The 12961-nt window shown below is 34.2% G+C and overlaps 1 non-coding gene across 1 annotated transcript; it reads left to right on the top strand.

Annotated features, from left to right (window-relative positions):
- Positions 1 to 11888: 11888 nt before the first annotated feature.
- Positions 11889 to 11994, top strand: LOC131159069 (small nucleolar RNA R71). Its single transcript, XR_009137682.1, has one exon. It is a non-coding gene; the product is annotated as a small nucleolar RNA R71 (small nucleolar RNA).
- The last annotated feature ends 967 nt before the right edge of the window (positions 11995 to 12961 follow it).

Raw genomic sequence — 12961 nt, 5'->3', positions numbered from 1 at the left:
GCCATGAACTGGAGGGAAACCGGGGTATGGCAGTAGCACAGCACAGCTAGTTGTCTCGGCAGCAGTAGCAGGTAAGAGTTTACAGTAGTAGGAATGGCAGAGGCTTGAGGGGCTCATGCAGCAACAGCATAACAAGGTAGGAGCTTTGGGTCCATCCAACTACAATAGCAGTAGCAGCCAGCTACAGCAGCAGTTGTAGCAGCGGTAGCAGCAATGGTAGCAGGTAGCTTAGGTTGCAAGGAGAAGGAAGGTAAGGGAAAGAGGGGAGGAGAGGAAAGATACAAAAGAGAAGAGAAAAAGGAGAGGGTGAGAGAAAGCTGTGTGTGAGAAAGGGAAAGGGAGAGAAGGGTCGGGAGAAGAGGGAGAGAAGGGAGAGTGAGAGAGGGAGCTTGGGGCCTGCGGGGCTGAGGAAAAAGAGAAAGAAAAAAGAAATATATAGGGAGAGGAGGGGAAGCTCTACAAGTGTGCGCCCATGGAAGGAGATCCGACCTGGCTGCATGGTTGGGTCACATCAAGGTGATATTTTTATAATTTTTTTTCTTTTTGTTTCTCGGTAAACAGGGGTGATTTTGGCCCTTCTGGAGCCCGTTTCTCTCGAATCTTAAAACATGGAAGTTGTAGATAATTTTCTCATCTTCCTCCAGCATTTCAAATTGTCTCGATCAGAACTTGGACGAGAAAATTATGCACAAATTACAAACTGGTACCGGTTTTAGCTCTCGATAATTTTCTTGCGATAAAAAAATGTCAAAAATTCATAAATTGTTCAATAAAATCCAAATATTACAAAGAGGACACCGTGTTAAAATATTGAGAGTAATTAGGTATTTAATTAAAAATATAAGCCCCAATGTACGAATTAAGACACCTAATTACATAGTTTAAGCGCGTAATCATTATAATTTTCAGTGCTTTAAGGAACATCAGATGTCTGAACCTGAATCTTCAGTCGTCTGAACTTGTGAAAAGTTCAAAAATTTAATCTTTAGTAAGAGAACACGCGGGTTATACACTTGATAAAATTGATCCAATGGTCAAGACTTATCCTAAGGCCAAGATTACCTATATAATCAACCTCTAAACCCTAGTGCCTAAAACTTTGGTAATAGAATTGGGAGCCTTGAATGTATACATATCTTTGAACATTGTTAAACTTATTGCTAAGCTCTTGTCTACGATTTCAACGTGTTTACATCATATTAAAGCTTGGGCTACGTTGATTTTCAAAAGGGATTCCAACAACTATTGTGCAAACAACTTTGGTATTGAGGTTTGGTGATCAAACTAAGTGTTTGCTTGTTCTCAAAGAGTTTTTCATCTCACAAACTTATCATTGAATATTCAGTTTGAGAAGTTGATCTTGAGTTATGATCTATCTATCTATATATATATATATATATATATATATATATATATATATATATATATATATATATATATATTGTGGAAGATCACTACTTGAGAAAAGCTTTTATTTAAAACTAAAATCTTGAAGAAAGTTTTAAATATATTTTCATTCAAAGGGTTGCTATTTGATTAGTGTAAGAAGTATTTGATTGCAAATTCTAAGAACCTCTAAATACATATTATTGAGGGATATTTTTTTTCAAACATAATGTTTAAATCTTTGTTATATTCAAACCTGTTTATTTATTCAAAAATCCAACGTTACAGATTATTGATAGCAAGAATATAAATCTTAGCATTATCAAAGATTATTTTTTGAAAGGATCTTGTTTTCTAATCTTACTTAAAGTATTCTAAAATCGAACCTTATTTTTCTCCAAAGTATTTATTTATAAAATCATATTTGGGAGATATTGATTTAAATGATTGATTTGTAAAACATATCATTCATATGATGATATCATCGTTACATACATACTGAGTTTTAAGTTTTATCGTATGAATATGTGTTAGGTTTTCCATTGTACTCACTAGCTTTGTTAGAAGCAATATAGAGTTTTTGCAGATTTGAAATTTTATATTATAATCACGGTTCGGGTTGTGAACCGGATGAGAAGGAAGTTGTGCCTCTTGTAAGCAGTGGATTGTAAGGGAAGTTCCATCCTGGTTAAAGGAGCAGGGATTTAGAGGAATTCTTAAGTGGGTTGCTCAAGGTAAGGATGTAGGCTGAGTTGGCTGAACCTCGTAAAATCGTGTTTGCCTTCTCTTTTCCCTTATCTTTTTAAATTCTGCTTGCATTTAATTATCAACTTTTGCATGTTTGTATGTTGATTTATATTATACGCACTTGATAATTAATTGGGTAAAATAGAATATATTGAGATAATTATTTGAATTAATTTCAAGCCCCTGCAATTCATTTGTTAAATATTGAAATATGGATTAAGTGGTAAAATAAACTCAAAGATTTTTAATATACCCAATTCACCCCGCTCTTGGGATTACACCTGAATTAACATTTGGCATCAGAGCGGGTTTACATAGACTTAACTGTTCATTTTGTAAAAAGATCACATGGCACACATCAGTATAACCCCATTTGGTGAGGGACACTCATTCACTAGACCACCTATTTTCTGCGGTATAAATTACATTTACAAGAAAAGAAGAATGAGTATATATCTTTTAAATGTGGATTGGAAAGTGTGGAAAATTGTTTCCAAGGGAAATCATGTCCCTATGAAAGTAGTTTATAAGGAAAATGTACCCAAAACTAAAGATGAGCATACTAAAGAAGATTGGAAATCTGTACAAATAAATGCTACTGCAATGAACTTGATAATCTATGCACTAGATGTAAATGAGTTTAATAAGGTGATGACTTGTAACATAGCTAAAGAGATTTGGTAAAAATTAGAAGTTACATATGAAGGTACTAAGGAAGTAAAAGATTGTAGGATAGACATGCTTACTAGTGAATATGAGGCATTTAAAATAACTGCTAATGAATTTATTCAATCCATGTACACTAGATTCATACACATCACAAATTCTTTAAATACTCTTGGTAAATCTTACCCTACCTATGAGTTGATTAGGAAAATACTTAGGGGACTACCTCCAATTTGGGAAGCTAAAGCTACTGCAATAGCAGAAGGGAGAAATCTGAAGGAGATGTCTGTTGATGAACTAATTGGATCGCTCATCACCTATGAGCTTGCAATAAATGAGAGGAAGAATGAGCAAATTAAAGCAAAAAAAGTTACAACACTTAAGGCATCATCTCATTGCTCCAGTGAGGGAAGTGGTTCAAAATCGGATAAAAACATGGCACTTATCACTAAGAAATTTGGAGAGTTCATGAGAAAGAACAAGAAATACACCAGAAAATTCAAGGGCTCAAAAAAAAAAAGAAAAGGGAGAGTCAAGCAGAAGGAAGCAAAAGGATGATCCTCCCATGTGTTATAACTGTAGAGAATTTGGACATATCAAGCCAGATTGTCCCCAACTGAAGAAAGTGTCTAAGAAGAAGAAGAAGAAGAAGGCTCTAAAGGTGGGCTATGACACTCACAGTACCAGTAGTTCATAATCTGAATCCAGTGATGATGAGATTGCGAATTTATGTCTGATGGCTCATGATGACCACGAGGTACAATCTTTTTGTTCTGCTTCATCCTACTATTCAAGTGATTTAGAAAATGAAAATAGCATGCTTTCTTATGATGAATTGCATCAGGAATATCTGTATACCCTTAAAATGCTTGAGAAAATGAATAAGAAAAATTATGGTTTTAAATTAAAATTGAAAGAATTTTCAAAGTTAGTTGAAAGTCAAAATGAATCTCACGCATCTCTCATGAAAGACAAAGATTTGAAAATTGAGGAGTTAGAAAAGAATTTGAAAGATAAATATAAGATTATTTGTAAATTTACAGAAGGTCAAAATAATTTTAAAAAACTCCTAGGAGCTCAAAAAAATTTCTTAGAGAAGGAAGGTCTTGGTTTTAATGGGAAGGAGAATCTAAAACAGAGACATCTTTACATGGAATATTTTGTAAGAGAGTCAAAATCGTATGTTCCAACTAAAGACTATCATAAAAATATTACATGTTTTAAATGTAAGAGGTTGAGTCACATAAAATTTGACTGTCCTTTCAAAAATAAATATGTCAAAATTAAGAAAGTCTGGAAAGTCAAAGGAGAATCTAGTACTAACCCCTAAGGACCCAAGAAAATCTAAGTACCAAAAGTAGTTATCTGATTATGTCTGGCAGATGTGCTTGAGATTGTCCTCCTTAAAGGACAAGTGGTATATGGATAGCGGATGCTCGTGACATATGATCAGAGATAAAGCTAAATTTGCATATATTATATCCAAAGATGAAGGATTCGTTACATTTGGGGATAACTCTAAAGGTAAAATCATTAGAGTTGGTAAGGTTGGTAAGGAACCTTCACTTGTCATTGATAACGTGTTATTAGTTGATGGATTGAAACATAACTTATTGAGTATAAGTCAATTATGTGGTAAAGGGTATGAAGTCTCATTTGAACATGACAAATGCACTGTAGAGAACAAATATGAAAACAAAATATTGTTTACTGTTGATCGTTATGAAAATGTCTACATCACTAGCCTTGACAATCTTGCTTCTCAACATGTTACTTGTTTTTTTGTTATAAATGAGATTAGTTGGATATGGAATAGGAGACTAGGACACACAAACATGGACTTAATATCTAAACTTGTTAATGGAGAATTAGTTAAGGGATTGCCTAAGACTAAATTTGTGAAAGATAAAATTTGTGATGCATGCCAGCTAGGAAAACAAGCAAGAACTAACTTTAAGAAGAAGAAAGTAATCTCTACTACTAGGCCACTTCAAATGCTACACTTAAATTTATTTGGTCCAAACCTAACTCAGATTTTAGGAGGAAAATCATACGCATTCGTCATAGTTGATGATTATTCAAGATATACATGGGTACTATTTTTAGGTCACAAAGATGAAGCGTGTGAACAATTCATTAAACTGTGTAAGAAAATTCAAAATGAAAAGGGTTATACTGTCACTAAAATCCGAAGTGATAGGGGTGGAGAATTTAAAAATCAAGACATGGAATATTACTACAATTCAATAGGAATAACTCATAATTTTTCGGCTCCTAGAACACCACAGCAAAATGTGTAGTTGAAAGAAAGAATAGGTCTATACAAGAAATGACCAGAACTATGCTTAACAAACATAAAATACCTAAGTACTTCTGGGCTGAGGCAGTAAATACCGCCTGCTATGTTCTAAATAAAGTTTTGATTAAACCATCTTTAAATAAGACTCCTTACGAATTATGGAATGACCATAGACCAAACATATCATATTTTCATGTCTTTGGCTGTAAATGTTTTGTGCTTCGAGACAATGAACATTTAGGAAAGTTTGATATGAAATCAGATGAAGGTATCTTTCTAGGGTATGCCTTAGATAGTAAAGCTTACAGAGTCTATAATAACGAACATTTACTGTTATAGAATCCATTCATGTAGTATTCGATGAGTCAAATCCCTTCTCTAAAAGGACTGATGAAGATGAAATTGAGATAAATAAGGAATTTGAAAAACTATCTATTGAAAATGATTTAGAAAAGAGAAATGAAATTAAGGAACCATCTGTTGAAACTAATCAAATTGAAAATGAGGTTAATGAACTACCTAGAGAATGGAAGTACATAAAGAGTCATCCCATTGATCAAATAATAGGTGAACCATTACGTGGAGTAGCCACACGATCCTCACTTAGGAATATGATTAGTCATTTTGCCTTTCTGTCTCAAGAAGAACCTAGGAATGTGAGTGAAGCAATTGAGGATGAATCTTTAGGGATGTCCATGCAAGAAGAGTTAAACCATTTTGAGAGAAATAAAATGTGGACATTAGTTCCTAGACCTGAGGATAAGACAATTATTGGAACAAAATGGATATATAAGAACAAGAAAGATGAACATGGGATAGTTATTAGAAATAAGGCAAGACTAGTAGCTCAGGGATATAACCAGGAAGAAGGAATATATTTTGAAGAAACCTTTGCACCTGTAACTAGAATGGAAGCCATTCGAATGCTTTTAGCCTATGCTGCTTTTAAGGATTTCAAGCTGTATCAAATGGATGTCAAAAGTACATTTTTAAATGACTACATAAGTGAAGAAGTATATGTAGAACAACCCCTAGGTTTTGAAAACCATAAGTATCCAAAACATATTTATAAACTAACTAAAGCCTTGTACGATTTAAAGCAAGCTGCTAGAGCCTGGTATGAAAGGCTAAGCGGTTTTCTATTGGATAATGGATTTATCAGAGGAAGGATAGACACAACACTTTTCATAAAGTCTAAGAAAGATGACATGCACCTAGTTCAAGTATACATAGATGATATCATATTTGGAGTACCAAATAAAGACTTGTGCAATGAGTTTGCAAGCATTATGCAAAATGAATTTGAGATGAGCATGATGAGTGAACTAAATTTCTTCCTAGGACTTCAGATCAAACAAGCAAAACATGGAATTTTTATAAATCAATCGAAGTACATTAGAGATCTGCTCAAAAAGTTTAATATGGAAGATGGAAAAAATACTAGGGACACCTATGAGCTTTTCCTTGAAATTAGACAAAGATAAACAAGGTATACTAGTAGATGTCAAGTGACACCTATGAGCTTTTCCTTGAAATTAGACAAAGATAAACAAGGTATACCAGTAGATGTCAAGTTCTATCGTGGGATGATTGGTAGCTTACTATATCTGACTGCAACAGGCCTGATATAATGTTTAGTGTATGTTTGTGCGCAAGATTTCATGCTGCACCAAACGAGTCACATTTTCTAGCTGTTAAACGAATACTTAGATACCTGATAGGAACTATTGAACTGGGGTTATGGTATCCTAAGTATACATCATTTGAGATTATTAGCTATTTAGATGCTAATTTTGCTGGTAGCAAAGTGGATAGGAAGAGCATGAGTGACACATGTCATTTCTTAAGACATTCTTTAGTCTCTTGGTTTTCCAAGAAGTAGAATTCAGTTGCTCTTTCCACAATTGGGGCAGAATGCATAGTGGTAGGAAGTTGTGCTCAAACGCTATATATGAAGCAACAATTGACGGATTTTTTATTAAGCTACGACACAATTCTTATAAGATGCAACAATACAAGTGCAATAAACATCTCAAAGAATCCTTTATTACATTCATGAACTAAACATATAGAAAGTAGACATCATTTTCTTCGTGATCATGTGCAAAAAGGAGATATGACACTTAAGTTTGTAAGCACATATGAACAATGGGCAGACATATTCACGAAACCACTTGCAAAGGATAGGTTTATCCAAATTAGATGTGAATTAGATCTGATGCATAGTCGAGAAGTTGCCTAGAATTATATTAGATGACATAGTTTAGTGGGAGCAACATCACTTAATATTCACAATTGGTTAAAAATTTCAAGTTGGGCTCATTTGTTCCCATTTGGTACCACTTTTGTTCACATTTGGTATTAAACTCATATCATGATGAGTGCATGTTAACTGACACATGTTAATCCTCATATAACCTTTGAACTTTAGTAACTGTTTTTGCTTATCCATGTCTATGAAATTTGACATACTGTGTATGTTCACATTGCAATTTAATTCAACAACACATTTTTTTTTTTTTGCATTAGTAAGGGAGAGAAGTAAATTGAATTAACACAAGGAGACATATTTCACAGTACAATTTTTGAAATATGAAGGTTGCATATTAAAAAAAAAATGAGATTTAATTATGTCCGAACATTTTTGTTATATATCTTTTTGTTGATGTCAAAAGGAGGAGAAAAATATAAGGTTATAGCAAAAATAGTTGGCAAAAGTATATAAGTACATGAGTTATACGTGCAAAACTATTGCCTATTTTCAATTGTGTTTGAGCATATTTCATATTGCTGAATATTTGATTGTACATTATTTGAGGGGGAGCCTTGTTAGGCGTAACCCATTTTATATTTTTGCTCGTGTATTTGTCATTATCAAAAAGGGAGATATTATTGATTATATGAGTCCAATCCTGTTTTGATAATGACAAATCATTTAATATTTGATCTGTGCATTGAGATTGTGAACAGGAACAATATTTAGCATGCATGGAAGGTTAGAAAGTCATGGAAACCATGAGGATTAAAGGAAATGCTAGCGGAAATTAAAAAGATAAGGGAAGAGAGAAGGCAAACACGATTTTATGAGGTTTAGCCAACCTGACCTACGTCCTCGCCTTAAGCAACCCACTCAAGGATTCCACTAAATCCCTACTCCTTTAAGCAGCGGATTGTAAGGGAAGTTCTGTCCCAGTTAATGATGATATCGCCTTGAGCAACCCACTCAAGGATTCCACTAACACATATTCATATGATAAAACTTGAAGTTCAGTATGTATGTAACAATGATATCGCTATATGAATGTTATGCTTTACAAATCAATCTTTTAAATCAATATCTCCCAAATATGATTTTATAAATAAATGCTTCGGAGAAAAATTAGGTTCGATTTCAGAATACTTTAAGCATGATTAGAAAACAAGATCTTTTCAAAAATAATATTTGATAATGCGCAGATCTATATTCTTGCTATCAATAATCTATAACGTTGGATATTTGAATAAATAAACAACTTTGAATATAGCAAAGATTTATACACTATGTTTGAAAAATAATATCCCTCAATAATATGTATTTAGAGGTTCTTAGGATTTGCAATCAAATACTTCTTACACTAATCAAATAGCAACCCTTTTAATGAAGATATATTTAAAGCTTTCTTCAAGATTTTAGTTTTAAACAAAAGCTTTTCTTCAAGTTGTGATCTTCCACAATATATATATAAATAATAACTCAAGATCAACTTTTCAGAATGAATATTCAATGATAAGTTTGTGAGATGAAAAACTCTTTGAGAACAAGCAAACACTTAGTTTGATCACCAAACCTCAATACCAAAGTTGTTTGCTCAATAGTTGCTGGAACACCTTTTGAAAATCAATGTAGCCCAAGCTTTAATATGATGTAAACGCTCTGAAATCGCAGAAAAGAGCTTAGCAATAAGTTCAACAATGTTCAGAGATGTGTGTACGTTCAAGGCACCCAATTCTATTACCAAAAATTGAGACACTAGGGTTTAGAGGTTGATTATATAGGTAATCTCGGCCTTAGGATAAGTCCTAACCGTTGGATCAATTTGATCAAGTGAATAACCCACTTGTTCTCTCGCTAAAGATCAGATTTTTAAACTTCCCACAGGTTCAGACGACTGAATATTCAAGTTCAGACGTCTGATGTTCCTTAAAGCACTGAAAATTATAGTATGCACATAGGGTCAAACGACTGGATTGAGGGTTCAGTCTTCTGAAGTCCCTTATTTAGACGACTGAACTGAAGGTTCAGACGTTTGAGGGTGTTCTGCCTGTTTTGTGTTTCAGTAATTAAATCTTTAGATGAATGAACTAATTCTTCTGTCTTTTAAGGATATTTTTCAGACGTCTGAAAAAAATCTTCAATCATCTGAAGTTGAATCTTCTGACTTCTGAGGGTAATCCTCAATCATCTAGGCAGACCCACTTCAGAATTTTTAGTTTAGTTTTTCAAAATCATTTGAGCTCTTTTGCTTTAACCTCTTTTAAAACATTTTCCAGGGTTTAAAAATAAGTTTTCTAAATCCATATTTAACCCTAGAAGGTTTTCATGAGATGCGTGTGTATATTTTTTAAACTTCTAGCTATATCATATAAATATGCACATACATCAATTCTTAATAACCATTCCCATGACGATCTTGAACTTGATGCTTGCATAAGATGCTTTCATCTTCATTTTTCTACTCTTCTTAGTTCCATAGCTTGTGCCAGGTTATATATATATATGCTTTAATCCTCATGGTTTCCTTGACTCCATCACCTTCTGTACATGCTAAGTAATGTTCCTACTCATATTCTCAATGCACAGATCAATTACCAAGGGATTTGTCATTATCAAAACAGGATTTGACTCATAAAATCAACACTATAGATGACTTTAGGTCCCAAAATATCACTTGAAGAGTCCATTATAACTTAGAAATTATAATTATATGAACAACGGTGACTTTAAATGAAAATTTGGACTTAAATACACAATTTAAATGGCCTCGGTCGACTGAACCCGAAGCTATATAAAAGTTTCGGTCGACCAAACTTTCCAGAGTCAATAGTTTGATTACTTGGTTGACCAAACCCGAACCTACATACTAGCTTCAGTCGACCAAACTCCCTAGGGTCAAATGTTGACCATTTGGTCGACCATCTTAAAAATGAACTCCAACACTTTGGTCGACTGAACTGGCATGTGGGGAATTCCCAACGCCCTGGTCGACTAAAATCTTAGTTTAAATTTGACCTGGTTGATCGAACCTTAGAATTTGGTCAATCAAACCTACCCTGGTCGACTGAAGCTTGGAGGGTTCAAAATCGCCTAAAATGGTCAACCGAACCTTTAATATGATTGACCAAACCTCTCGGGTTGGAAATTTTTTAAAGGCTAAAACGTCATTTATTTTTTAATTAAACTTTTACAAAATACCGAACGTGTCCCCAACGGTCATACTTTTTGTAAAATCTATAAATGTCCCCTTATTACTCCAGATTAACAACTTTGATTAGCTAACTTTTCTGTCTAATTTTATCCTAATCAAAGTTCCAATAAAACCTATTTTTATTGTTAAAATCATTCTTTTGGGGAAAATTATTTTGTACAAATCTCTCCAACTCTCTTTCATACTTTTATTTCAAAATCATTTTTAAGGAGAGTATTTTATTTAGGGCATTTTATTTGCACATACTCTCACTATGCACTTAATTTTTGAATTTTTTTTTGAGAGTATTGCTTAGGTTTTTTCTCGGTTATTTCTTTAATAAATATTTTTTAGGAGAAAATTATTTACAGCACAAACATTTTCTTAAGCTTAAATTCCTAAATTCCTCAAATATTTTTTATTTGCAAAAATATTTATAGGAGAACAATAATACTTATTTTTCATATACATTTTATTTGCGCAAATTCATTTGATGCACCCATACTCTACTGAGCATAAATTATATCATATTAGAGTGTGCATTTTTATGAGCTTAAATGTTGTACATCTCTACTTGTATTCAGAAGCATATTTATGTAAGAAATTTTTTTTATTATATCAGTTGGGTTTAACCCGTAATTGAACTGGGGAGTCTCAGCCCCGTAATCTCATTTAAATTACTGCACTTTGAATTCAGTATACGTATGCCTATTTATTTATTGTTATATTTATTTGCATGCACACATTTAAATTAAAAGAGATATACTGCACACGTGTATGCCTGCACTCATGGTTTAATTATTTTACATACACATTTGTATTATGAATGAGATATGAACTGTGGTGAATCGATGTAAATGTTTTAAATCCTAATTCACCCCCTATTGGGATCATGCCAATTCCAACAGGGTCGTTTGACGGCTTATCATATCAATTATGGGTGGCTTTCACTTCCTCCTATACAAGCTTAAGATGGGAAGGCGCATGTGGGTAACTATAATATGAATGGAAAGGGTCAGAGCAGATTGCATATACTTTTGCATAGGCCTGCGAGTGTTGTTTTAAGGATAAGACCCGATCTATCTTTTGAGCGATGGTGTGCAAGGTAGGTGCTAGGTCGTGGCCTGCAGCCAACTCATAAACTCCCCTAGGTTTGGAGGTGGATGGGTTGGGGGGTCTATGAGTGGCAGCAATGTGCTACTGAGAATTCTCAGCTAGGTTCTCAAAGAGAACCCAAGCCTCGTTCTCATGCTTTGTGGAAAGTACCTCCGCACGATGCATCAACCATCGTCCTATCTCTCTCATCTAACCCTTCATAGGATGTTTGAACTAATTGCCACTTGGGGACCTAATGATGTGGACATTTACACAGTAGGTTTTGGAAGCACTCCCAAGTCTCGGAAAAGAGTTCCCCATCCATATGTGAGAAACTTGTGATGGCTCTCCAAAGCTAGTTCATCTTCCCAATTAGGAATTTTTTTTTCTTCAGAAATTCATGCTGCATGGTGGCCCACTTGGCTACCGAATTCAATTCTAAGCACATCAACCAATATTTGGCCTTATCCTTCAGAGAGAACGGAAAGAGCCTAAAACGAAGAACATCTTTACTAAAATTAGGTATACAGATGGTGGAGCATATTTCCAAGAATTCATCTAGATGTTAGGAAAGATTTTTTGTAGAATTCCCATAAAAGGTGGGCAGCATCGAGATGATAGAAGTCTTAATCTTGAACTGTGACATCTGGACATTTAGGAACCGGATGCAAGACAGCGAGGTGTATGCATTAGGTACAAAGTAGTCCCTAAACAGCCGAAGTGGTTGCTCTCCCACCTCAACTAGGTAGGGAGCTCGGGGTTCTAGGATTTGTTCAGTGGGAACTGGTGGTTGTTCAACGATGAGTTTTAGTTCAGATGACTCAGCAATCTCAGGATTAGAGGTAGGTTTCCCAGAGGACCTACGAGATTTCTCAATCTTGGGATTTAGGGGAACTATCTCAGGATCCAAAGAACATAACCCAAACATACACATTTGAAGCACACATATTTAAGACTTCAGATTCAACAAACAAAAATAAAATAAAAAGAAAGCAAATAAAAACAAAACAATAATACTTTAAAATGGAAGTTGGCTTATAACCGTAGCTAAGTCCCGCCAAAATTTGGTAGGCTAGCCAAGGCTTAAGTCCTTAACTACCAAAAATAATATTTATAAAACCTAACTAATTCTAGGTTCAGTAAAGTGAGAGAAGTCGGTTGTTGATCCTCGGGAACTTAAAGCGCAGTTATCAAATCACTTCCATATCAGTTTATTGTAGCCTTGTGTAAAAGAAAGGTAAAAAAGTGGTATTTTGAATGATGTGTTCTATCAACTACTTTGAAAAGTGAGGTGTACTCCCAAGAGGGGGGGGGGGGGATTGGG

Source organism: Malania oleifera, chromosome 6, assembly GCF_029873635.1.
Source record: "Malania oleifera isolate guangnan ecotype guangnan chromosome 6, ASM2987363v1, whole genome shotgun sequence".
NCBI classification, from domain to species: Eukaryota; Viridiplantae; Streptophyta; class Magnoliopsida; order Santalales; family Ximeniaceae; genus Malania; species Malania oleifera.
This window is presented reverse-complemented; position numbering and strand designations above follow the sequence as displayed.